This window comes from Candoia aspera, chromosome 9, assembly GCF_035149785.1.
Source record: "Candoia aspera isolate rCanAsp1 chromosome 9, rCanAsp1.hap2, whole genome shotgun sequence".
Lineage (NCBI taxonomy): Eukaryota > Metazoa > Chordata > Lepidosauria > Squamata > Boidae > Candoia > Candoia aspera.
In genome coordinates, this window is record NC_086161.1 from 11,879,800 (window position 1) to 11,906,857 (window position 27,058).

A 27,058-nucleotide genomic window follows, 5' to 3' on the forward strand; every position below is an offset into this window, starting at 1 on the left:
TAACCAGGATAACTGGACCAAGTGCATTACTCAGTATAAAGTTATTTATTTATTTATTTATTTATATTTATTTTCTGTCCCGCCTTTATTATTTTTATAAATAACTCAAGGTGGCGAATATACCAAATAGTCCTTCCTCCTCTTCTTTTCCCCACAATAACCCTGTGAGGTAAGTTGGGCTGAGAGAGAGTGACTGGCCCAAGGTCACCCAAATTGCCCCTTTCTATATCCATGATCCAAATTAAAATATCCCAAGATCATAATGACATAGGCAATTTCCTCCCTGCCCCTATCTGAGATGGATGGATGGATGGATGGATAGATCATTCATTCATTCATTCATTCATTCATTCATTCATTCATTCATTCATTCATTCCCCCCTTTGGATACTCTTGAAACTCCTTGGTGATTTTGTATTCACACAAGAAAGGTGGGGGGAGAGAGAGGACTGGTCTTAGCAGCTGCTAAGTCCTTTAATTTATCAGAATCATTTACTAGTTATGATGGAGCTATTCCTGGCATGTTATAGGGAGGAGAAATCCACAGCACTTAAATACTTTCTTTTCATGGTTGTTGGTAATTTGTTTTTGTTTCACTTCCCCCTCAAGGGTAGGAAGCTGTGTTTGAAATATGCCATTGCTGTGTCCCTCATCCCTTTATCACATTGATGCATCATAGATTGAAAAGAGAGGAACTGCAGCCCACCCAGGGGCCAGAACAGCATTGCTACCAGCTTTCAGTTCAAAGTACCAGCCTGTGATATGAAAGATACCATAAAACTAATGCTTTCCAGATGTTCCTGAGAATTCTCCATCCATTTTACCTACATGAATGTTATGAGTGAGGAATGTTTTTCTTTCACCTCATCATTCCTTTTTGCGAATACTAACACTTTGATGGATTTAGTAACTACTGGAATGTCTGTAAACTGGTTGTGATTGTTCATTTTCTCCAGCACAGTAGCGAACACGTTAAGGAATGAGGTTGAAAAGTGGTGTTGAAAGTTAAATGGACATCTTCGGTTTCATATTGCTACTAGGCTACCATTTATTTAATTGATTTTAAAACCACAATAAAAGCACTGTATAAATAGTCATTATAAATTCACCATGTAATTAAGGGGACCATAAATTAAGACAGCCACAACTGTAATAAATCTTCAAAGGCAAAGGTGAATTTTAAAAATTACAACAGAAAGATACCTAATTGACTTGTGTTCTATTTCTGGGGGAGGCATTTTCAGACAGGGAGCAGCAAAGAAAAGTTGCTCTTTTTGGTTTACCCCAAATGAATATCGGTGTGCAAAAGTGTTTTGAATTCAAAATCTGTCAAGATTTGGGGTTGAAAAGGGCTGTTCCAACCTTACCATAAACATTCTAAAAGGTCTGTTTTGAGCTTGGTCAGTTGAAACATTTGCATACCTGGGCAAGGAAGTATCTCTATCAGGTTTCTCCACCCTGACATTCTTTGGTTAGTGTGTCTTCTCAAATTCCTAGCCAACTGTGGGTGCCGTTCTTGTACTTAATAGCTGCAAGGTAATTAAGGGGTACATGCAAATACATTTTTTTCTACAAGCATCTCTCCAGCTCTCTGCAGCTTCTCTGGTTTCCGTTCATCTATTAAACCCCAAGGAAAGGTTTCAGGAGAGAACTTCTGTCATTGGGCATTTTCAGACTGAGAAATGTAGGCAGGCAAGAAGGCTTCAGACTTCAGATGTTTCAGAAATCATGCCAGCATTACCCCAGTTCAATGGTCAGCTAAAAATCCACCAAGAGAAATTGGGGGGGGCGGGATTCACACTTATTGAGAATGAAGCAGAAAGCAAAAGCCTCTTTTGCAGGGGAGGATAATATCTGAGAAATTGCAGTGCAGATTTTGGCACAGGGTTAGTTAAATTAGCAAATCATATTTTGGAAAATTACAGAATTTGGTGGTGGTGGGGAGTTACAACAAATCCATGCTAGCCAAGATTTATTTCTCTGTATTTGGTTTTAAACACTGTTTCTGTTTAAATGAGAGCCATAAATAATGTGTGGTGCATATCCAAAAGGTACTTTCCCAAAGCTTCCTTTAGATTTCTTTAGGACGCTGTTCTGCAGAATCAAAGCCAGTACTGAACCCCACTCTTCTATTCATTTTTTAATTTCCTGCTATGCTCTCTAATACAAACATGTTCTGCAGGCTTTCATAGTGTCCAGGTTGTATCTGGGGAAAGCTTCAACTAGCTTATTAAAGCAGAGCTAGTACTGCTGAGAGGGGCGAGCACATTTGATAGACTTCATTTTGATATGATTGTCATGAGCACAAATAGTGCCTGCATTAAGTAACTCACACTCATACCCAGAACATTTTTGGAACTTTCATTTTTGGTACACACACATATACACAATATCTGTGTATTCCTAGGTTGTAGCCTTTTATTTTTCTTATTTTTTGCTCAGGAGTTGAAAGGCATGAAATTTAATTCAGTAAGATTCACTATTCTATTGCACGCATCTTGGACAATCAACAGCTGCTAGGGAAACAGAGCCTCTCTCTTCTTGTATCCAGGTACTTGATTCAAGTCTATCGGCTTTGGAAGGGAAACTGAATCCCAAATATTGATCTGTACATGGCTTTAGCAGTTCTAAGTCAAGAATGCCAAAAAAAAAGTAGCCATTAGGCCACATTTGCCCAGTTCTTACCCCATTTGTGCCCCCAGAGTACTCAGGGAGGGCTAAAATATGTTCCTTTTTAATTTTGGGGGGGGGGGTTTAAGAGTCAAAACGGTTTTTATCCCTTAACCCCTCCTTTCAACCACAGGGTCCCGACCCAACCCATTTTTGGAATGTGGCTCTCAGCCCGCTGTGCCAACCTGGTGCAGCCTTCTAGTCAATGGAAGTCCTGCATCCTTCCTCTAAGCTGGAGCAGTTCTGATGCATTGCTGTCAATCATTAACACGCAAAGGAACCAGGACACTATTTCCACATGTGGACCCTAGAACTGATAGCAAGGTGATGTGGGCAAAGAGTTGCAAGTGATTGGGCAAAGGAAATCTTAGAAAATTACTATTCATTGCAAATATGTTGTTGCATACTGCTAATTAATTTTTAAACAGGCTCACTAGGGACCTCATTGCTAAAACATGACGATTTATCCTCAGGCACAATAACTGTTAATCCAAAACAAAACACAAAGAAATCTTGTGAAGATTGGGTCTCACTCAGCAGGCACAATCTGCTCCTTTTCTTACACTAAAAAGTATTAATAGGGCTTCCAAAAGGTTTTTCAAGTTTGAGCTTTGAATGCTTCCAAATGTGACCACAAAGCAGCATGAAGTTTTTAAATGGAGTTTTAAAAAATTGAAATAATGCATCTTCTCAGAACATTGAAAAAGAGCAGTTTGCATGTAAGTCTGTTTTTAATATACACCCCCTGATTGTAGGGGGAAAGAAGGAATAATTTGAAAGATGAGACCATATCATCTTTCATATAGAGTGCCCCCAAGATTCATGAATCCCCAGCTGGGTACACCTGGGACCCTCAGGAGATCATCTCAGATCCCTAAAGATATTTAGCAGGAAAGAGATTCTTAGGGCAGAGACATAGGCAGCTACCAGTAGTGAGCTGGGAAACACCAGATCCAGAAAGATCTTGTTGCTCAACTAATGCTCTGTTTAAGCAGGGAAACTTTCAAAGTCTTTCATGTGCAGGAAGGCCCAATAGCCGGTCACAATAGGCTGAACCAGGAGAGTGCATGCTTTACTGCCAAGAAGATGCCCCAAGCTGCAGTCAGGCTGACTGCCCAGAGAAGGCAGCCAGAGATGAGGCCAAGGGCTCCTAAAAAAAGTCTTATCAACACTGTTGGATTCATTGTCTGATCAGCCACATAAGTAGAGTACTTCTTTTTAAAAACAATTGTTATTTTTGAACTTTGAAAGAAGGAACCCTCATTCTGAGATGTCACCAACCTCTAATACTAAGGGGAGATCAAATTGCAGTTAATGCTGTTTGGACAAAATCAAGGCTGAGCTGCAGCCCATAAATTAATTTCATCCTCCCCAAAGGTCCATGAGTTGAAACTGTAAGCAATTAATCAAGATCCATGCTTGAATCATCCTTCCATTAGATTGTTACATCATCATCATCTATAAAACTCTTCTTGAACTATTTCTCATCATCAGACACAATATACAGGAAATATTAACCAAATCTAGTGCTGGTTTGTTATCAATAAGTAGTGCCAGAAAAAAACTGTTCTATCTATCCCCCTTGCAGCATCTTTAAGTCAGCTTTACTTTGGTTCCTTTCAGACCTCCTAATGCAGCCTTTCTCAACCTTTTGACCCTGGAGGAACCCTTGAAATATTTTTCAGGCCCCGGGGAACCCCTGCACATTCAGGCTCAAATATAGGCCAGACGTTACATCATTATCTTCATTTCATGGGTAGGCCTGTATAGATGCACTGAATGAAAGTTACCTCTTTAATGTGAAGTTGCTCAAATTTGAAATAATTTTTTCAATCGTGATCTCCCAGGGACCCCCTAGTGATCTCTCATGAAACCCTAGGGTGCCACGGAACCCTGGCTGAGCAACCCTGTCCTAATGATTAGTTTTGATACTGTCAGGGGTAAAATCAAAAACTCTCCACAGCTTTGCACACCAGCCTTGAAACCACTGATGTCCATTTATAGAGATTTCTCTCTTGATTCCTTTTGGAACAGCTAAGCAGAACTGACCGATACTTGTGGGATATGGGGTGCCTATAGGAAAGGAGGAATATTTTGTTGGGTCTCGATTTTTCACTGAGTGGACTTGGTTTGCACGTCCTGAAATTATATAAATTGGAATGTTGCTTAAGTGTCAGACACTACTCATTTCTAAACTTGGCAGAGCATGTACAGCCAAACAATTGATACAAAAATCTACAAATTCCATATGAAATGTACATATTAGAGGAGATGGTGTGCAAAAACAAAGTACATCCAAAATGCATATATTGGGGAAAGTTGCATTTCCAATAAATGTGAACTTTTGCTTTCTTAAATCTGAAGACTAATGTGGAAATGGAAGAAAATGGACTAAGGAACCCATGCAAAACAAATGCAGACTGAATGGACTGACTTGTCCATCTCTAGCTTTAGCTGTGGCCCACTCATTTATTCCACCCCCTCCCTCAGAGCAGCTCCACATCTCTTTATCTGGACTTGCTCTGTGTGTCATTCTTATTTTATGTTTTCTGTGTCTGCTCCCACAGAAAACCTATTATTAGTCTCTAGGGTGAATGTCACTGAGTAGGATTATTTATACATGTAAATTGGAATGACTGGGGGATTGAAGTTATAACGACATGCTCCTTCAGTCTTGATGCAGGTGATTACAACTTGGCAGGTTTCATTCTTCCTGCCAGAATCCACGTACCGGTAGAGGCGATTTACTGTTGGTGCAGAAGGGAACGTTGGGCTGTAAATCTGAATGCAGGCTGTGTCCACTTCCTTCTGCCTGAGGTTCATTTGTGCTTTTCTCTGGTGGTAAATTTAATCCTGTGCATCTTGAAAAAGGGATGGGGATGGGGAAAAGGACTTAGTGTGTTTATGGCAGATACTGCTTAGGTATTGTACAAGAAAGCAATCTTCAGGACTTCTAGCTTTCTGCTTTCTTTCTGCTCCCTTGAAAAGGTGTCAGAATGGGCTACATGCATAACTTCTTTCTCTGGTACAGATCTGATTCTCAAAGTGCTGCCCATCTGAAAAAAAACCCACCTAACCGAATGAACTTTTATTGACCAGGTGGGAAAAAAATTCTAGCCTACATGTCCATTTTTCATGGCATAATAGTAGGCGTATAACAGGAATGGGCAATCTTTTCGTGGTTGGGGGCCTCACTTAAAAAGTTTGGAAAAATCAAGGGCCACACAGGGGGTATGACAATAAGGCAAAGGGAGCAGGGCTGCGGCAGACGCTTGGATGAAATTATGACCGACTGTTCTTACTTGGCCCTGGAGGAGAGAGAAGCTTGGGTTTTCTGACCATTGTTTTTTAAACTATGTTAAGCCACTTTTAGGGTTTCCTTTACCATTTACATGTGTTTCCACCCTCAAAATGGCCTCCAACTTCCAGTGGTTACAGCTGTGAGCCTATGAAAAGTTATTTTGGCATGGTCTTGGAGGCTCAGATTTCGTATCTCTACTAATCTAGTCCTTCTAAGAGGCCACTGTTGTAGCAAATGCTCCCCAAAGTTCAGTTCCCAAAATAGCCAAGCATTGATTTAATTTAGGTTACTTTTGTTCTGTCAGTCAGTGTAACTTAATATTAAGTAGAACTCAGAATTAGTTTCATTATGGCCGCTTACTGCACATTGTGGTCTCACCAAAGCTACAATTTTAGTGGGCGACTCTTGCTAGCTGAATGTTCCTGCTGGAGTAAAAGATTTCAGATGTTCTTATGCTGGTTAGAAAACCTGAGGTTTAAAGGGGGATGTTGAATGGATTCTTTAGAAGCCTAGTTTACTTCACAACTTCATCCCAGTAAGTTTAATTAATGGAGGTTTTTGCTTTAGTTTGGAGAGCTGGCTTCAAATGTTGGGATGCAACCAGAGCACATACATACCCAGCTTTTCTAAGAGTCTAAACCAGTGTTCCTCAATCTTGGCAGCTTGAAGATGGGTGGACTTCAACTCCCAGAATTCTGGGAATTGAACTCTACCCATCTTCAAGCTGCCAAGGTTGAGAAACTCTGGTCTAAACTACTGGGTGGGGCCTTGTGTCATTCCAGAATGGAAGCAGGTAAGTGAAAGGGAGCAGGACCCCTATGATATTACTAAACTCTACCCATCTACCCTAATGTATCAGATACATTAGGCACCAGTTCCACCATTTTATTATATTGCAGGGCACCGAGGAGAGGACAGAGTGGTGAGAAATTGCTTGGTCTCAGGAAGAAGAATCTCAAAATAGCAGTGGTGATTGGGTTGTGGAACGAGAGTGGTTGTGATTGTATCCCTTACAATAACCTCTTTGGAGTGATGGACACTCCAGCCAGGATGAGATCCAAGACTGAAGCTCACACAAAATGGGCTTATGAACTCTGAAGAGCAGTGAATTTTCTGTGTGCAAAAGTAATATGATACCTGATTTTACTTCCAGCAGCTGGCAGCCTGAGATCTATATTTTCATTTTTGTTGTTGTGTGGGGCAAAGGGAAATAAAGTGTTGTAAACTGTGTGGCATTATCAAGGATTTCTGCGTTCTGGGAACCCTGCATAAAAAGATGGAAATTCTAGCCACAGAAAGCAAGCAACAAGCCAGAGTATATGAATTTATTACTTTTATCTCATTCTCTTGCAAGCAGCCTTGAAAATGTCGAAAGATCATCTATTGTTCCACCATTTATAAAGATTTTTTGCTTTGTTTTTCAATTGCAATTTTTAATGCATGGTTTCTAGAAAAATGGGCAAGAAATTGGAATAGATGATAGAGAAAAAAGGTGATGCTGGTTGAACTAGCTATTTATCTGGCTGCAGAACTACCAGCACTTAAATTTCTCACATTCCAGTCCTTCATTTATCACATGTAATTAAGGCTGAGATAGGTACCCAGATTATTCATTTACTGTAGATGGAAAAATTAAATTGAATGCAAAATTTGTAATCAGACATGGAATTCGGGAAGGTTGACTGAGATGGAGAATTGGCTGCAGCTTAAGAGGAGATCCACTTTCCCTAAACAGTGCCCACATTTTAGAGGCTGGGATTATTTGATAATTTGGTAAGATATCTGATTGCTGATGTCTTCCTTAAAATGAAGCCCTTGTTATTTTCCACCAAGGAGGGTTCATTTGTGTCATGGGGTATGCTGGGAAAAAAAAATAGCACAGGCTGCTCTTTCAGTAAATTTGCTCTTGAATTTCAGCGTAGCTATCATTGGCTTATCAAAGGTCCTCTTAAATCTGTATTTACTCTTCTGAAACATAAATGTATCTGCAAAAAGTAATATATATTGCTACTTGCTTGAGCCCATAGGAGTTCCAGAGCCAGTGTTACCAAAGACTTTTCTTTTAAAAAAGAGAAAATATGGCAGAAAATTTGGAAGCAAATATATGGTTTATTTCCAGAGCCTAAGTGGACATAAATGGGTACCTCAGATCAGATCGGATCGAGTCAGATCAGATCCATCCATCCATCCATCCATCTGTTGTTTCTCTTTGTGCCCCCACTCTGTCTTTCATCCCATTTGCATTCGAGTGGAGAGGTGCCACCATCTTCTCCATACTTGGGGAATGGGAGAGAGAGGGAGGGAGGGAGGGAGAGAGTGAGACAGGCATTTAATTTAAAAACACAGAGCATTCCCCAGCTCACAGCAGATTGTTTTCTTTCTAATTATTGGCTACCATAGACCAATAATTTGATCTAACTTTGGTTTGTCACCCAGAAGTCTTTCCCAGCCATCAAAAAAGGAATGGTTTAGCCAAAGTCAGGAAGCCCCAGTAGATATATGGAAGTTACTGAAGACATGTTCTTAACAGTAACTAATGGATTACAAGTGAGCCATGCAACTGTGTATTATTACCACCCCTTTCATTCCAAGAATTCATTCCTCCTCCCACATTACCTTTGGTTAATGATGATGTACCAATACTAACTTTGTGTATGCATTAAATATGACCAGAACTTTGGGAGTACCTGAGTAATATAACACCTGCTTTACATAAAGAAGTTTGTTTGTTTGTTTGTTTGTTTATTTATTTATCAAATTTATCACTGCCCATCTCCCCCACAAGGAGGGACAGTTCCTGGAACAGTATCTAGCATCTTTAGGATCGACTAGAAAAATCCTAGTCCTTCACCCATGTAGAACTGCTACCCATCGGTGCAGACTATGGACTCATTCCAGGTGCACTTCTACTTATAATTCTCTTGTTTTTTTCTTTGTAGTATATCTGCTGTACCTCTTTTCCTTACCAAAATGAAAAGTTCTGTTAAAAGAAAAGGTGGAACAGTTGCTGAGTGAGTTTAGGTTGATGGTCAATGGAGCTGTCCATCTAGAATAAACCTACGATAAGAACATTCCTGCCAGATCAGACTGAAGAGTCATCTGAACCAGTAATCTGATTTCCAGAGTCACCAACGATATCTCTCTGCAAATTTCTCAAAGAGGATATAAAAAATAGCCTTCTCCTGTTTTCTCCACTGCTCTTTTTGTTTGTGTGTTTCACTTGAAAACAAAGTATCTGTTAATGAAGGAAAAGATGGAGTAGGTCTACAAGGCCGTTTGGCTGGTAACCTGAGGTGTCATCCATGGGGAAACACCTTTCTCTCTCCTTCTCTGTTGTTGTTGTTGTTGTTGTTTTTAAGAATATATCTGGGAATAAATCCAGTTTTGAAAAATCAGGCTTTATTTAAAAACACACACACACACACAATCCAGTCAGTATTTGAATTCCACCCAACCAAGAAGGGGAGCTTTTTTACATCAATGTGGATAAGTTGGGTGTTATCTTAAGGTCTGTAAATTGCTTGTTTGCTTTTTCCAGCTGGAGCTCTTAATTCCGAACAATTAACATGTAGTTTAAAACTGAAATGAAGCATATGGCAGTGGTCCCAAAGAAAAGGATCTCTCTTTTTTTATGACATCTCTTTAGTATCAAAGAGGGAGCCTAGGAAACAGTTTGTTTACAGCAGGAGGGAGGAGAACCAATCCCAAGTTGCTTAGGAACAGGTGCAGAATCATTTGCTTTCTGTAGGGAAATTCATGAGGGTGGGGTGTAGGTGCTCCAGCAGGATGTCTTCATTTTAAATACTAGATCAAGTTTTGTTCAGCAAACAAAATTGTAACATGGGAGTTAACGTCTCTCCCTGACAAACCCAATGCAAGGTAAGGTCCATACATTCCAAAACTACAACATTCCTTCTTTCAGTCAAGCCACCAGGGATATGGCGAAGCCTGTACCAAAAATGCTTTTATTATTACCTTGATGCCCAAACCATTGATGGATAGGAGTTTCCATCCTTAGCTCTGACATGCCGCATCTTTGGATGTGCAAGATACGTTTTCAAAACCAGTGGTACACAACTTTTTCTGGGTTGTGTGTCACACTGGGCAGTTGAATGGGATACTGGCAGTCAAAATAATTGGAAGGCAGGATCAGGGTGCCAGGAAACAACTAAATTTCATTTCATTTACATTTCCTTTGCAGTTTGTTGATAGGATTGTTCTCCAGCAATATTATTAATAATGTTCCCTTTCTGTCATAATAAAATTATAATTCTATAATGTTTGGAAACAATCCACATTTGAGAGATTTGGAGTATTGTGTTCTCATCATGGGTTTGACAGCAGAAACATGATGTCCTCCCTTTCCTGTCCAAAACTAGTGAAGTATCCTGCAGAAAGCCCCCACTTTCATTTGAATTCAGATTTATAATCTTGGAGTTATCTTGTCACAACATTCTCTATGCAAAAAGAAGCTGCTTACGAAAGGAAGTTTTGTTCATCACTATGGAAGAATCTCAATTCTCCCTTCCTTCCCACTGTCCACTTAAAAAAAAATTTCAAATAACTTTTTCTAAGGCTTCTAAAAGTCCTAGGTTCTATTGCTTGTTCAGATGTGGTGTGCCTAAACTGGAAAGGGAAAAAGTCATAGACTTACTATTTCAATGCAGAATCAAATGAATCACAGATCCACCCCTTCAAAACCCCTATTAGTAAGACATTGTTCCTTGATAAAGGCTATATAATTGCAATGCATTGTTTAAATATCTTTGAGCTCCTTCAAGCTCCTTCAAATTACTACATTTAACTGTCTCTGTCTAGAGAGAATCCTTGGTTTCACTTCTGCTGGCCCCTGTCTTTCTTTCCACTAGCCCCACTGAGCATTAGTTGTCACTGACTTTACACATGGCAAAGAGTTTGCAGGAATTAATTCCATCAAACAGCAAAGACTGGCCCTCCTCAGCCACTAACTTTCATTAATACTAGGATAGTTTGATTTCAAAAGCTGGTAAGGCCCTTGGGATTTGTAGAAATGGAAATCAAGTCTCCTTTGAGCGAAGCTTGACTCCTGCTGTCTCCATAAATATAATGCTGCAGTTTTATTGACAACAATATGGAAGTGGTTTGCCAATGCCTTCTTCCAGGATGTTGGTTTTCTTTTCTTTTTTTTTCAATTTCCCAGTCTCATCTACAGCCTTGAAACGTCCTAGTAGTTTCCCTTCCCGCTAGTTTCCACAGCACCCGCCCTGGGAACATCCTGGCCTTTAGGAAGGTCCTGAAGACATGGCTGTGCTGCTGTGCCTGGGGATAGGGCAATGGTAGGGAGCTCTTACAGTGGCTATGTTGAGCTGATGTAAGAATAGATTCTGCTGCTGGTCAGGTTATTTTTTGTTTTAAAATTATTACTGATGGTTTTATATGTTTGTTTATTGGTTTTTTAACTTGCTTTTATTGGATTGTTTTTACCTGTGGTGAGCCACCCAGAATTGCTCAGATGAGATGGGCAGCCATACAAATTGAATTAATAATAATAATAATAATAATAATAATAATAATAATAATAATAATAGTAATAATAATGTCCAACCATGCTTAGCTTATAAACTAAAGTTGATTGGGAAGTAATACACAATTATTTTCAAATTAAAAGAATTCACATGCAGGAAGGGGTTCAAACATATTATTTTCCCCTCTGCTTCAAACCTGAAGTGGTATAGTCCAGACTAGAAACTCTCCTTTTTTTCTGCATGCTTTTGTAGATTGTGAATCTTCCTTTCATGACTTGTAGTTTGACACTACCATTGAGTGCTCCCCTTCCAATAAAGTGGTGTGTGGGGTTTCTACCATTAGCCTTCCTAGCTTTTGTGCTACCTCCTTGATGACAGGCCTGCTGACCTGAAGAGTTGCCCTACAATTGTCTAATATCATTGTGCATGTTCTAAAAGTGATTCTGCCCATCTAGAGGGACCTGCCAGGTCATTTCTGCCTCCCTTCCCTCCACCCTGGGTGTGTTCGTGCTGACACTTGTCAGCCTAAGTATTGTAAACTCATGTGAGATATCCAGATTTTACTCACAATGTCAGAGGGTTAAAAGCATTCGGTCTCAAAGAATAATGAAACGATGGAACCCTCAAATGCAGGTGCAAATAAGGAGACCAGGCTTCCCATAATGAAATAGTTATGACACTTAATGGAAGCTAGAGGCAAATCAAGCATGAAGCCATAAAATCCATCTTTCTTTTTAAAAAGGGAAGAAAAAGAATTATTCCAGAAGTGAGAGACACAAACACATTTAAAACATGCAGGGGAGGGGGGAGAGATCTGAGATTTTTCTTTTACTAAGAAAACATAAAATACTGAAAACCCTTTTTCTAAGACCATTTAAGAAAGTCTGAATAAAATACAGCTCCCTTGAACAGGGGTGGGAGAAATGAGGTCAGAGGAATGGAATTAGAAGCACTTCAGATGGTCATCCTGAAGGTACTGGTCATTCCTGAGATATCTTAAGAGTTCTTCTTGTTTCCACTTAGTCCCTTTATGTTTCTTGCAAAGTCAGATTGCTGTAGCAATGAAGCTTTGGATATAACAGTTCTCCCATAAAAACAGGTTTTAGGATTTTCATGTTGGGCAGGAAGAGTCATCCTGTGTCTTCAGATATTTTGCCCAGCAGCTGCCATAATCCATTGCTACTGGCCATGCTGTTGAAGGAAGTCATCAAAGTTCAGAGAGTGCTGAGACAATCTTTCGGTTTTGATAAAATGCATTATTTTGGGGGCTGTTTGGACTTTTTTTTTTCTTGTTGTTAGGCCATATTATAAATTGTCTGTGAATTGTTTGGTCTTAATATTGCTGTATTATATATATATATATGTATATGAGCTGCTGAGCTTGCCGATCGGAAGGTCGGCGGTTCAAATCCGCGTGACGGGGTGAGCTCTGGTTCCTAGTCCCAGCTCCTGCCAACCTAGCAGTTCGAAAACATGCGAATGTGAGTTGGCTAATAGGTACCTCTTCGGCGGGCAGGTAACGGCGTTCCGTGTAGTCATGCCGGCCACATGACCACGGAAGTGTCTATGGACAAACGCCGGCTCTTCGGCTTTGAAACGGAGATGAGCACCGCCCCCTAGAGTCGGACACGACTGGACTTAATGTCAAGGGAAACCTTTACCTTTACCTTTTATATATACAGTATATACATATATGTGTGTGTGTGTGTGTGTGTGTGTGTAAAACATATATACACACACACTAATGTATTAATATATTATACACACACACACATACACAAACATACATACATACATACCCAGTTATTTCGGTTTTGTAGCCCTGTATTGTTAACAAATCATTTTATTAAGGAAACCGTTATGATGATGGAGTGGGCCACTTTGAGTGAGTTTACCATACAAATAAAGTGATGATGGCAATACTTTGGGGATGTCTCTCTCAAGGTACCCCAAGGCTATCATGAAGTTTATACCCAAGCTAATGAACCCAAGGTAGGTTCTCTTCTCCATAGCAAATGGTGGTGTTACCTGAGAAAAAGTTCATAAAAATGTTATGTCCACCATAAAAACTGTAATATGGCATTCTGCAGGATCTAGGCATTAACATTTCCCAGACAGTTATTGTGAGATAATGGACCCAGCTATAATTCAGCTCTAACGTTCCTTCAAGCAAATGTTATGGAGGAATAAATGGCTTCTCGATTACATTGAAGGGGAAAGCTTGGGAAAAAAAGTTCTTTCGCTGTAAAATTCATTTGGTGGTTCAAAAGTGATGGAAGGGAGAAAGAGAAAAGAACATTTGTGATCCTCCTATGCTCTAGGTGGTCTCTGTTTATTAAAGATATTCCCCCTCCTTTTAGGTCATATATGAGTATGTTTATATCCCATAGCCAGCAATAGTCTCTTAAAGTTAAATTTATAATAGGGGGATGAGTACACCTTATCTCTAGCTACCTCTCTCTCTCCTGGGTCCATGCTATGTGGCATATCAGGCAGTAAGGGTTCTCCAGCTCTTTCAGGCAAGTGTTTCAGTGTCCTTCCATGTGATATGCAATGCCTTCAGGTCTTGTGTGAGTGTTCTTCACCATGTTATTTGAGGGCGTCCTCGTCATCGTTTAGCATCAGGAGTCCAACTCATTACCACTTTAGGGCATGTTCTCCATGCAGAAGATGTGACCAGCCAGTTGAAGTCTTCCACGTGTGACGATGTTATGAAGTTTACACAAGCTACTCCTTCGGAGCACCTCTAGCTACCTGCGCATATGAATTAGCCAACAAATGAAGTTCTTGTTCAGGCCTGACTGATTTGGGAGGCAGTGGACACACCCTGGTTGGATGCTGTGTGTCAAGGAAGGAGTTCTGCATTGGGCAAGGGGTTGGACTAGATCCACGTGTCTAGTATGTTTTAGACTCTGCCATTATAAGAACAATTGTAGCTCTTTCATACTTGCTCAGAACTGGCTTTCAACATTGTAACCCTGGGTTGGCTTCACCCCTTAAAACTACACATAAACTCACTGAGCCTCAGCTGTTAAGGTCTTCAATCCATGCAGGATTATTGCTATACTTCATGGACTGGAAAGTGGTTGCCTACCCCTGCAGAGCTTTTGCAGACACAGAGGATAAAAGAGAAAAGAGAACTAGTACAGTGGATGAATGCAAAGACTAATGCCTGGTTTTAGATCTTCCACTTTTCCAGGTTAAAAGAAATCCAGCATTTTCTTGGCTTTTAAATCAGAGCAGGGCAGGTTATTTTAGTGGTATCTGGTTTGTTTTACCCAGTCATGGATCAAAGCAGGATCAAACCATTAATGTTCACCGCAAACCAGGATTAACATACCATTCCATTCAAATATTATTTATTTATTCAAATTTATATCACCACCCATCTCCCCCCAAAAGGAGGCTCTGGATGGTTCACAATAAAATCAGCAGTTAAAACCATAAAAATATAAATTACAGTATCAATAACTGGTATAAATAAAGAAAATAGATACAAAATCCAAGGAGCGAAGAACTATTGCCCCTCCCACCCCAAGTGAGGCGGCAGAAACAGGTCTTCAAGTTCTTCTGGAAGGCCGGGAGCAAAGGGGCCTGCCTCACCTCCAGGGGCAGAATGTTCCAGAGGGTGGGTGCCACTGCAAAGAAGGCCCGCCTCCTGGACCCTGCCAAGTGGAATTGCCTTACCGGCAGGGTCCATAGCATACCCTGCCTGCATGACTGGGTGGGACGGGCTGATATTATGGGGATGCGGTGGTCCCTCAGCTAACCTGGACCCATGCCATGTAGGGCTTTAAAGGTGATAACCAACACCTTGAATTGGACCCGGAAGCAAACTGGCACCCAGTGCAGCTCGCACAGCAGTGGTGTCACATGTGCGGATCTTGGGGCACCCATGACTGCCTGCATGGCCACATTTTGGACCAGCTGAAGCTTCTGGATACTGGAAATTACATACCATTCAGTTCAAATATTAAATTTCAGGGTGCCCTGAAATAGCACTCATATTGATTGATTGATTAGGAAAGAATTTATAATTGTTGAGCATAGTAATATGCTAATTGTTCTGTTAATCAGGGAATGTTCAAGATTGGAAGAGTCTGAAGGACTGGGACCAATAGCAGATGGCTGGGGAAGCCAAGGTTGATCACATGCTACTTATCTGTCTTATATTGCTTAGGAGAGAGCTGAAGTGGAAGCCACTCTATTTAGTCAAGAATAAAACCAGAGGTGACTGACACTATTCAAAAGACTGACCACTTTCAAAAGAACTGGATGCCATGCATAAATCAAAGCTCTGAACATTCTTAAAAAATGGGCACCACAAAGGCCAGTTCCTTGGAAATATCCTGCAATAAGCTTATGAGTACTCCCAAACAAGTAAACATTAGGGATTTTGCCCCTCTCTGTCCCATAATAGGGTTTATTTTATTTATTTATTATTCAATTTGTCCCTGCCCATCTCCTCCCATCGCAGGACTCTGGGCAGTTTACAATAATCAATTAAACCAACAGCCATACAATAAAATAAAATATACAAATATAAAATTATTCTAATAAATAAATATAAATGGGAGTAAAAAGTAAAAAGTTCAAAAACAATTGATACGGCTGAACCCTGCAAGTTGTGTGCTCCAAATATGGTCAAATCTCCTGCAATAGTTACTGTATATGTTCAAGAGAACTGGTATTTGGTTTAGGAGAATATTATCTGAATCCGTTGTTAACATTTCCTGTGAATATTTCCCTACCTGCCAAGGAAACTGGAATGGCTTCAGCACTTCCACCTAATGTCCCATTTTATTTTATTTTATTTTATTTCCCCTAAGCTTGAATGTCAGCTCAGCACCCACCCCACCCACTACCCCGCCGGCTTATGTCAAAGAATAGCTTCTCACCAGGTCACAGAGAGGAATAAGCAGTCATCAAATTTGGGTCACAAAATGAAGCTATTGGTTTCTCAGCAGATCACAAAACCAGACCTGCCCACTCAGTTTTGATAGCACTGGTGACAGTCATGCTGTAGCATGTCGTCTTTCTCTCTTCCCACCCCTTGTCCCGGTCTCTCATTGATCTCCTCTTTGTCGACTGTGATGCAAGGGGAGGGTGGTGCCTGCAGCATTTTCAGGAAACCTCTACTGTATATCTGAGCTCATCAGTTCTCTGAATACATGTTGGACAAAAAAAGAAAGGCCCACAGGCAAGAATCAGGAAAGGAAGTGTGCAGGGCTTAAATAAGAACTCCATCTCTTCTCTAGCAATGGGCAAGATGTAGAGGGAACATGACCTTCATTAGAATTTACTGCCTTTTCTGGACCATGAGTACCACAGACCAACAGGTCTCTGTCAATCACCGTTTGCTTTTCAAACAGTTTAGAAATGGACCTGAAGGCAGCAGTCTCCTCCAGTGATCACTCGACATCTGTTGAGAGCTACATTATCTGTGTAAGCAATAATAGTAATATTAATAATAATAATGATAATAATAATAATAATAAATTAAATTTGTATGCCCCTGACTTCCACCAGACTCAAGGCAGTTTACGGGAAATTATATGGAACCAAGTATTTATTTACTTATTTCAATTTATTTCAATTTATACAGCTGCCCATCTCACAAGCAACCCTGGGTGTGGCGAACCCAGTAAAAAACATCAATATAATTAAAAAATGAAAATGCACAACAAGAATAAAGCAAAACATAACTGTCTTGTGACAATTTCTGGAGCCTATCAGAATGTACTGAGTGATGTACTTTCTCTTATCTATCTTGCATATCTTGTTATTCTCTTCCCTTGGATGTTCTCCGATTACCTGTAAGGTTTTGCCTGTTATGGCTGGAGCTGGCTTAGAAAACAGAAGGATAGAGGGAAGAACAGCTTTACTGTATTTTTTCCCCCATCCTCCTTTCCTCTCCCTCTAGAAGGATGGATTGAGGCAGTGTAAGGAAATCTGAATAACTAATCAGAGTCCTCATTAACCCCCTGCTGAGATGCTCAAACATTCACTTTGCTGTTTATGAAGCAGAAAAAAAAATCTGCATTAAAATTGATGTGTTATTAATCCCACTGTTCTAGCCCTTTGGGGCACTGAATTCCCTTTATTTTGCCTGGAGCCAAACAGTATGAGCCACTTTCTACAGGGCAAGGCGACTCTCTATTATTTATTGGCCCAGCACAGATTTCCCATTGAGCAACTGTGTTCAACCTAGCCACATTTGTTCAGTTCATTCGTACCATGTTTTCCTCTCCCTCATCCCCCTACACACATACACACACACACTCACACTCCATTCTCTCAATTATTCAAATGTATTCACACATAATTTTATTCCAGAAGCATAGAGGTGACCCACACTGTTGAAAAGCACAAGTGTTCACACACATACAATCATCAGTCCCCTTAAACTGTGTCTATTTCTATCTCAAGAAATGTTGCAAAAATACTCTTTGGACTTGCAGAGTCTTTTTGGTGCGATTAAATTTGTAAATTTAAAAGGAGCATATTTGCCCATACAGCCCAGTACTGTTTACTCTGACTGGCAGCAACTCTCTAGAGCAGGGTTTCTCAACCTTAGCAACTTTAAGATGTGTGGACTTCAACACCCAGAATTCCCCAGCCACACATCTTAAAGTTGCCAAGGTTGAGAAACCCTGCTCTAGAGCAGTAAGCAGAGGACCTTTCCCATCACCTGATCCTGATCCTTGCAGCTAGCCTGAATTGCAAAGTTCTAGATGTCCTCTCCACTGAGCCAAAGATGAAGTTCAATTAATATTGAGAGGACCTAATATTAACATCAAAGATGACCTGTGCAGCAAAATGTTGTAGGATGGAATATTCCTGTTCCAATCAAAACACCATTTCTCCATTCTGTGCCTGCAGAGCAAACTCAGGTCTTATTTGGCTTTTTTTTTTAGGGAACGCCCAACTCTAGTTACATTTATATTTTTTTAAGTAATTCTTCTCTGATCTTTGGGGTTCCTCCACTTGGCAATACAGTAAGCTCTGCTTAAAATGTAGAAGCTTCCATATGCAATGCACAAGGCCTTCCAAAGAAGAGACATGGTTTTGAGTGGTACTAATGTACAGAGCTCATTATAATACTACTTTGTGAATTTTCATTCTTGGTTGGGGGAAAGAAGGTGGGAATAAACTGCAGTTGTAAGGTATTTATTTATTTAATATTGTTATTTATAATAATTATGTATTAATATATGGAGGAAGAGCAACATCTTCATCTTCAAATATAGCTGCCTATCCAGGCAAAGGACCTTAATTGTTTTGAATACTGAATTGTTTAAGTCAGTAGTTTCTAGCCCTTGGATCATATATATGAATTGATTTGTTTTGTTAGCACATTCCTCATTTTACATCCCCAGTTTTGACATACTTTTAAACACTTCCTAATATTTCACAAGTTGCTATTTCCCTGACTTTTCTTACGAGATTCCAGCACGACGGTGGGAGCGGTGTATATGCAAACATGTGCTGTCCACCTCCCACAAGGGATCTGTATGTAAACCGAGGCAGTTTGATAGATTTTGAGCTGAAGTTAATATATGAGCAGGTTCTGCCACCCCTGCTGCCCCCAGTTCCCATATCTGCTTACCTCCCATGGTGTTCTCCTCCAGCCAAACCTGCCTGTTAATTAGGCATTTGGGGAGAGACAGCTTGATATCCGCACCATTGGCCATTCTGTAGCCTCCGGGCCAGCTGGTTAGGGGGAAAGCAGGTTAATCATGAGTCTCCCCAGGCACCGGGCTTCTTAGATTGGATTAAAGTTGGTAACTGATGTATCTTCAAGATAGATTTTTTGGTTTTGGTAAGCAACAAAGAATCACGTGTCTATTGTGATGTGGGTGTTTGTGGTTCACCATCCACTTCATCAGACGCTTCTGGTAAAATAAGCTGCCTTCCATGGAAGCTGTAACCTTCCAGATGTTCCTGATCAACTCCCGTGTGCCCCATCCCCGAGGGGCAAAAGTGAGGGGTGCAGTCTTTGGAAATGGAACTCATAGCTTTTCTGGAACATGCTAAACTGCAAACCCCTAAAATACTTTGGGAGGGGAACGAGAGACAAGCCTGGATCATATGTAAACACGGCAAGATATTGTACGTGTAGTATGCGCATTTTTACATATATGCACAAATCCATGTTTTTTAAGCTATGATCCAATGCTTCATTGGAGGAAGCACTCCTGTACTTAATAGACTGAACTTCCACTGGTAAAGGTTGTGGGGGGGAGTTCGTTGCTGGTTTTTGTTTTGGAATCAACAAAAAATGCCACAGCTTCAGGATACTTTCTCACTTTGAGTTTTTGCTACATAAAACCACTGCAATAGCATAACCTTCAGAAAGAAGTTCCGCAAGTTTATGGGGATCGCTTCAAGTAGAAACAGGATCATGGTTTGAAAAACGTGTTCCCTTGGTGTCCTCCATTTTCCATTCTCTCTGTCCAACGTTGGAGGCTCACAGCCTTGCCACACTGTGCATAGCAAGCTACGACAAGGGAACAGGGCTGGAGGAGGGCTATACATCCTGGTGGCTTGACAGGGGGGTGCTGTTTCTGCATTCTCACTTTCCTTTCCATTTTGCCTTCATATCACTCAATTGCTCCTACACTTCAAAGTGTGGCAAGCTGGCAGACAAGATGTGATTAAGCAGGATGTTTCATCCTGAAAAGCTTTCTTGGAGCAGTTGCTGGAAAAATGAAAGCAAGGTGAGACATTACTCAGGGAGAGAGTATCTGATTTTTTTTCCCCAGCTCAGGAATGTCCAGGGTGACAGTGTCACCTAAATGTGCTCTCTCTCTCTCTCTCTCTCATTTTCTCTCTCTCTTTTCCTTCAAGAAGGTATCTTTTTAATCCCTAGTTATTCAGACTGCATGGAGCTGCACTATAAATTCAGGAGACCCTGACATATAGTGTGGCACATTTCTTAATGCAAGTTAGCAGGAGCTTTCAGCAGGAAACACTTCGCACATCCATCTATCCAAATGCTGGAGGACAAGGAAAGCTGCTGTTCCTGGAAGCCCACAGATCTGTGGCCAGCAGCATTTCCAGACAGTGGGCACTAATGCACAACATGGCACCATGATACAGGTGCCCAATCCACCCCACCACCACCACCCCCATGGCTGAACCTTACAAGATCATCAAATTTCATGAGATTCTAGAATGTCATTCTAAGGATCCTTCAGGCTTTTAGTGTTCTCATTCCAAATCTCATGTGATTTGGACCATTTTGATTTAAAAAAAAAACTTTCAAGTAATATGATCACCATCCAGAGAATCACTATGTCTAGGCATCATATTGCCACTGCTTGTTATACAAAATTATGATATACATTTTTGTAAACTGCTTTAAGAAATAACATTTGAACTCTGCAGGTAGTGCATTAGCTTTTAGTATACTGAATTACTGTAGGGTCATATGTATTTATATGTTTTTATCTTTTTATCTTTTCACTTACTTACTTAAATTATTTATATGGCCTCCCATCTCAGCATCTGGAATCTGGGCTGCTAGTGGTATAGAGAAACATGCCAGCAGCATAACACAGAAGTAAGATGTCTATAACCGAAAAACTTGCTAATAATTAAGCATTCATAAACAATACCATGCAACCAAGGTTCCTAATGTAATATAAAATCTGGAAGAAAAAAAAACTAACCAAGCTCACACACTGGCCTCAACTAATATCCTGACCCCAATGCCTGAGGACTTCAAGACCCTCCAGAAGGTTAACAGAGTGGAGGGCATTCAAATCTTGGGGGGACGATACTGTTCCATAGGGCAGGCATTGCCACAGGGAAGGCATGTCTCCTGGACCCTGCTGGATGATGTTGTTTCACAGAAGGGAGCATGCCTACCCTGCCGCATTTGGGGGGAATGAGAAGAATCAGTTGGAGACAGGTGGTCCTTCAAATAACCTCATCAGTACAGCCTGCAATGCTGTGGAATTATTTGGGGATATGGCTGAGTGCCCAAAATGGCATTCTGGGCCAGTTGCAGCTCCTGAATGCACCCATGTAGAGTACATTGCAATAATTCAACGGGGGGTTGACGAGTAAGCAACCGTGAGACAGCCTCCTGATCCAGGAATAGACAAAACTGGCACACAAGATGGATTAATGCAAAGGCCTTTCTGTCCATGGCTGTGATAGCCATGAGTCCAAGAGGATTCCCAAATTGTGTACCAACTCTGTCTGGGGGAATGTGTAATGTGGGTGTGTGGGAATGACCCTGGAAGACAGGAGGAAGAGCTGCAGACTAGATAATGGTCAGACAAGTGACAGCTGAGTCTGCAAAAGGAATGTGGATGTGTCAAACATCTCAGAAGGGACCCTCCCTAGTTTCTTGGACTGTAAAATTGGGGAGGGAGAGATGTACTTTCAGACTTGCAGGATTGATGTTAGCCTTGCAAGGTAGCCCAGACAAGAAGCACACTCAGAAGTACTAGCTCTAACTTTACTGTAAGATTACACTAACAGTATCTTACATTACCAGAAACAAATGTAGATGTTGCTTCTACATTGGCAGAAAAGATTAAATGCAGCACCAGAATCTCAAGGGGGACTTCTCAGTCTGCTGTCCAGATGCTAATTTTTGAGAGGAACTTCAAAATCCTTGCTGTCTATCTTCATAAAGTTCTGAATCTTTAGACTTGAGCTACACAATCTTTCAAGCAGAGAATGCCTTCAGTTAAAGGGAATGAGCTTTGAGTTTCAAGTAACTGTCCTTGCAGAGTATGACATGTGGCCATATTATTAAAAGTTTGAACTGTTAATATGGTGGCAATTTTTGGCTAAGTTTTTTTTAAATTAGATTTTAATCCCACTTTTATTTTGTACAAGTCAAGGCAAAATGCATAATGCTCCCTCCTCCTGTTTTGCCCATAACAATAAGCTTTTGACTGGCCTAAAGTAATCCAGCCAGTTCCTGTGCCTAAAGAATAACAGAACTTATGGATTCCTGGTTTCTAGTCCAGCATCTTAACCATCTTGCTCTCTCATGGATGCACAAACCTGAGCTTTGAGACAGGCTGTAGATCTTGGAAATTAATTAAAGCTTGGTAGCAATCTGAATACAAGAACAGCAATTAATTGTACACTGTTTTCTGTTATGGCTTCCTTTTTTGTGGTTTCTATAATATTTTTATTTGAGCCAAGTAGTTAGAATGGTTTCTGTATTGTATCAGAAACTGATTTACCCTTCATTGACATTGTAAAGTGTGCACATATTTAGACTGCCAAAGGGTGAAAGCTGCAAGTATTCAAAGTAAACACCAGCCTACTGGGACACTAGAACCTTAGAAATATTACTTTAATTGCCCAGGCTCAGTTAAACCTTCCTTAAACTTAATAGAGTCCAGGCATTACATTCATCAGTAATGCAATGAAAATAACAACATTTTCTGCATACGATTATGAATCACAAAGAGAACCTGTCACCTAAGTTAAGGATCTCCAAAAAACAAGACTTTTTTGCTGAATTTTTGCAATATGCAAATGTGTTTAAATATAAGTGTTGGAAAGCTAGATGATTAATGGACTGACGGCCTTTCTAAGTTGTAGCTGGGATTGTACAGAGGGTACTTGAAAAGCATTTGGCCTTCTAACCCTTCTTCTGAACACCTGAGTGGTTAGGAATTCCACAGGTGAGCTTGGAAAAGTAGAGCAAGTAATATAGAAGGTACCAAAAGGCCTCAGATAACACTCCTGACACGTATGTATCCATAATGCTTTAGCTTTCCAGAGGTCCTGTTTTGGAGAAGTGCAAGGGAGAGAAAGTCTCCTGCAATTTATTTTTTTATTTTATTTTTTCCCCATTCTCATTCAGTTGGTTGAATTTGTGTTCAGAATTCTTTCAAATGAGAAAGAAAACTTCAGAGCCATTTTCATGGAAGGAGTGAGGTGTTCTTGCACTTATTTAGATACATAGTGGCTGAGGAGCATGTCCATGTTTGTGTGCATGGATATTCTTTCTTTCATTGTACACATTCATTGCCTCCCTGACTTCCCACTGTTTAAGTCCCAAGGAAGGAGGGAACTTCTCCCAGAGGGCCTTTCCAGATTGGGAAATCAGGGAAGCTTCTGACTAATGGAAAGATGCGCATGATCTACAGAAACACCACCAGCAGCAGAAGCATTTTTTGTTGCTAGCTTCCAAGTGCTTTTTCTGTAATGGCACCATTCTCACTACTTAAGCAGAGTTCTGCCCTGGAAAAAAATGTCTATCCAGTTCTTCTGCTCATGCATTTGGCCACAAAAATCACAATAAACATGGTCTTTGGGGGGGGAAAGAACCCACCTGGACATGTGTCACTGAGTGAAGGTCTAGGCCTTATAGCCAAGACATCCTCCAAACCCAAAAATCTTTTTTCTTTCAAAAGCAACAAAAATGCCATTATCCTCCTCCTTTCCTTCCTTCAGAGCCCTTAGAGAAATGAGGTCTACTAGATGCAGCTGCAATTCTGCTCTACAACACACCCAAATTATTTTAGAACTGAGAAATAGCTAGTGTTGCTGCTGTCCAGACTCGGGAGAGAAGGAACTGAGGGGGTGGGGGTGGGGGTGGGCAGGGTCCTGGAAGGGGGGAAGTAAATTGTTGGGGGTAAGAAACTGGGAAGTGAGCCCACCAGAAGTACGTTTGGTCCTCCCACAGCTTGAACTGCACCACCGGTGCAACAGCAAAGAAGCAGATGGAATGCAGTGCAACTGTTTGGCCCAAGTGTGGTCTGCATTCTTTCTAATAACAGGCTGAACCAATGATGTAAATTCTAGACAAAACACCCAGTGTATGCAAGCCCCCAAAGGAAGCAGAAGTGAAAGTTCCTTTGGGTGGATAGAAAAACCAGATAAGTGTTTGCTTGACATAGCTGGAGTGGAATGTGGCTTCTGCTTCTAGGAACTGGCACTAACAAATTTGCCTTTCCCAAAGGACAACATCAACAAAGGGTCATCTTTTTGCCAGGGAGAGCTAAATATTGTCATTCTGGGTGTGCGGTATTTTTGCAAGGATGTTACATGTCTCCAGTCTAGCTCGGTTTTTTAATTAAAATTTTAAAAAACCCAAATAAGCAACCTATTTGGCTTACCTGTAGGCTTTGTCCAGCAGCATTTTTGCAGAGCTGGGTAGAAATAACCAGGGTTGTGTTTAGCTTCTGTTGCTTTTGCAGATGATTTTTTGTTTGTAGGGGGTGGAATTTGCTATGAAGAAGATCCTTTTTTTCTCCAGCTGATGGTTTTATCTGTCTCTTTTCAGGTGACTCTACTCTGGCTGGAAGCAGTGGCTTTTGTGCGGCTGGCAGTGGGGAGAGTTTAGACAGGCAAGCAGCTGTTGGAGCTCACTCCGTAGTAAGCATCGCATTTCAATCAGTCCACGTAAAAAGCAACCGAGTGAATTGATTTCCATCCCAATCAGTGAACAAAAAATGGGCTAGCTTGTACCCAGAACTGATGGGGAATCCACGTATTGATATTTCATGGGATGGAATATTAGAAACTCTGTCTGTCTGTATGTGGATTTGATGTATCTGAATGATAAAAGGATCTCTCTAGAAGCCTGATTTGGGGAAATAATATGATTTAGACCGTCTGCCTCCATATTCACATAAATACACATCAGAACACACTCGTAAAACAATACACATGGGGTGGAGGGTGGTCAGGCAGTGTTCACATGAGACATGGGTGTTGGCTTAAGGCAAAGATAAAGGTCTGTTAGAAGGGAACATTCTCAAATGTGAAGCTGCTGTGTGTACTGAAAGAAGCAATTTGAAGATACCCTAAGAGTATTACGACTCCAGGAAGAAATCTGTTCCTGTGGCTTTTAACAATTTAACTGATTAGTTTTTAAAAAGCATGATGCTTTTAAAAAACATACACAAGCACTCCCTCTGATGACTGTTCTACAGAAAATGTGTTTTCCCTTGGATGTGTGGAATTCAGTTTCCTCATCTCTCTCATCACTAGGGCAACTTTTCCCAAATTGATGTAATCCAGATCTGCTAGTAGAGGAGCGTATGAGTATCCTTCTCCCCCTCCCCCTTCTCACCGCCAGTCCTTTTCCCAACCTGTGCTCGTCACTTTTCACAGAATCCACATCTGTGCATGCAAAACATATAGGGAAGAAATTAGAATGTCTCCCCTCCCAAATTCCATCTTCTTTTCCTTCTGAATACATGAGACCAAGGCAGAGCTATTTGTCTCACTCCGTACCTTCAATCTTTCTAGATTCTATGAAAAGGATAATACTGTCCTGCAGGATCAGACCAAAGATTTATTCCACTCTGTCTCCTTACAGTGGCCAGCCAGATGTTTCTAGGAAGCTCATCAAAGTTACATGAGGGCAAAACCCCAATTCCCCTGTTGTTCCCCAGGCAACTGCTATGCTGCTGCTCCTCCTTGAGATGACTCGTAGCCATTCACAACTCTTCTTCTAAGGCATTACTGTAGTCCAAACAGGATGTTAATGGAGCATGGTTAATGATGGAGAGGGCAGGACTACCTTGGAAGGTCACAGCTGGTACTCCATCCAAAACTGATGAAATGTTATTGTGCGAATAAACTAGTCCAGGTGGAAGGTGACCTAAGCCAGAAGTGTGCAACCTCTGGCCCTTAGCCTGATTTCATGCAACCCTCAGCTTAATTTCAAAAGCCCTTTGCAAGCAATCAGTTCAGACCTCTGCTAAGACCTGGTTTTCTTTTCCTGAGAGCCAGCTGCTAAGGAGAAAGAAATGGACGACAGAAAGAGAGTTAGAGAAAGGTATTTCAAAATGAAAACAAAAAGTGGTGGTCTGAAAAACCTACCCTTCGGTCTGCTCCAATCACTGCTTGCCACCATTGGCCTCCAAAAGATTCTGAGGGAAAGCAAGGCCCTAAGTCTCCTGGATGAAAAGCAGGATAAAGATGTCATAAAGGAATAAATAAAAATAATTCCAGTGATCAGGATTTTGCATCCAAGCCTTGTAGGATCCATTAAAAGCCAGTTGCTGCTGATCAGAGCTAACATGGATGTTAAGTTGTTCTTTGAGAAGATGGGAGAGCTGTCCTGCCAAAGAAGGATGATAGCCAGTTTGTTTATTCCAGTTTCTGTGTTGTGAAGACTTCCACATTGTTCCAAAGTACCCTGGTGTAACTTGGACCAAAAATAGTGATCCAACTGATAATTGGAGCATAGGCTAACACTAAATGGACTGTTTGGAAAAGTTGACCTAGAATCTCCTCCAGGAACAAACACAGGTTTCCAACAGCCTTTTGTCAACTTTACATGATACCACTTTTTCTTCTGTAGTGGGAAATCAGCTGAGCAAGTACATTAGATGCCTTCATTGCTAATCCCTCTTTACAGTTTTGTTAGGCCGTTGTAAGAACTATGAAGAAGGGTGGCTGTTGCACACCCCAAGTGATTTTGTTTTTTATTTTTCTCCAGAACATTAATTGCAAAGAGCACCATTTAGCTGGTTTGTTTTTCCCCCAGTTACATTTCTGATTCAGTACTTTGCAGGAGTGACCAGGACATTCAAGGGATTTTGTACAAAAGGTTGTTCAGTTAGAATCTGTAGAGCCTTTTTCTGCC

The 27,058-nt window shown here is 40.8% G+C and overlaps 1 protein-coding gene across 2 annotated transcripts in view; it reads left to right on the forward strand.

Moving 5' to 3' along the window:
* PKNOX2 (PBX/knotted 1 homeobox 2) overlaps positions 1 to 27,058 on the forward strand; it is a 275,457-nt gene that overhangs the window by 141,064 nt on the left and 107,335 nt on the right. Inside the window, exon 5 of one of the 2 annotated variants that reach the window (XM_063311480.1) lies at positions 24,743 to 24,834. The exons of the other annotated variant lie outside the window; for it this stretch is intronic. The gene's annotated coding sequence lies outside the window, so the exon portion shown is untranslated. The remainder of the gene's footprint in view (positions 1 to 24,742; positions 24,835 to 27,058) is intronic. 2 annotated transcript variants of the gene reach the window in all.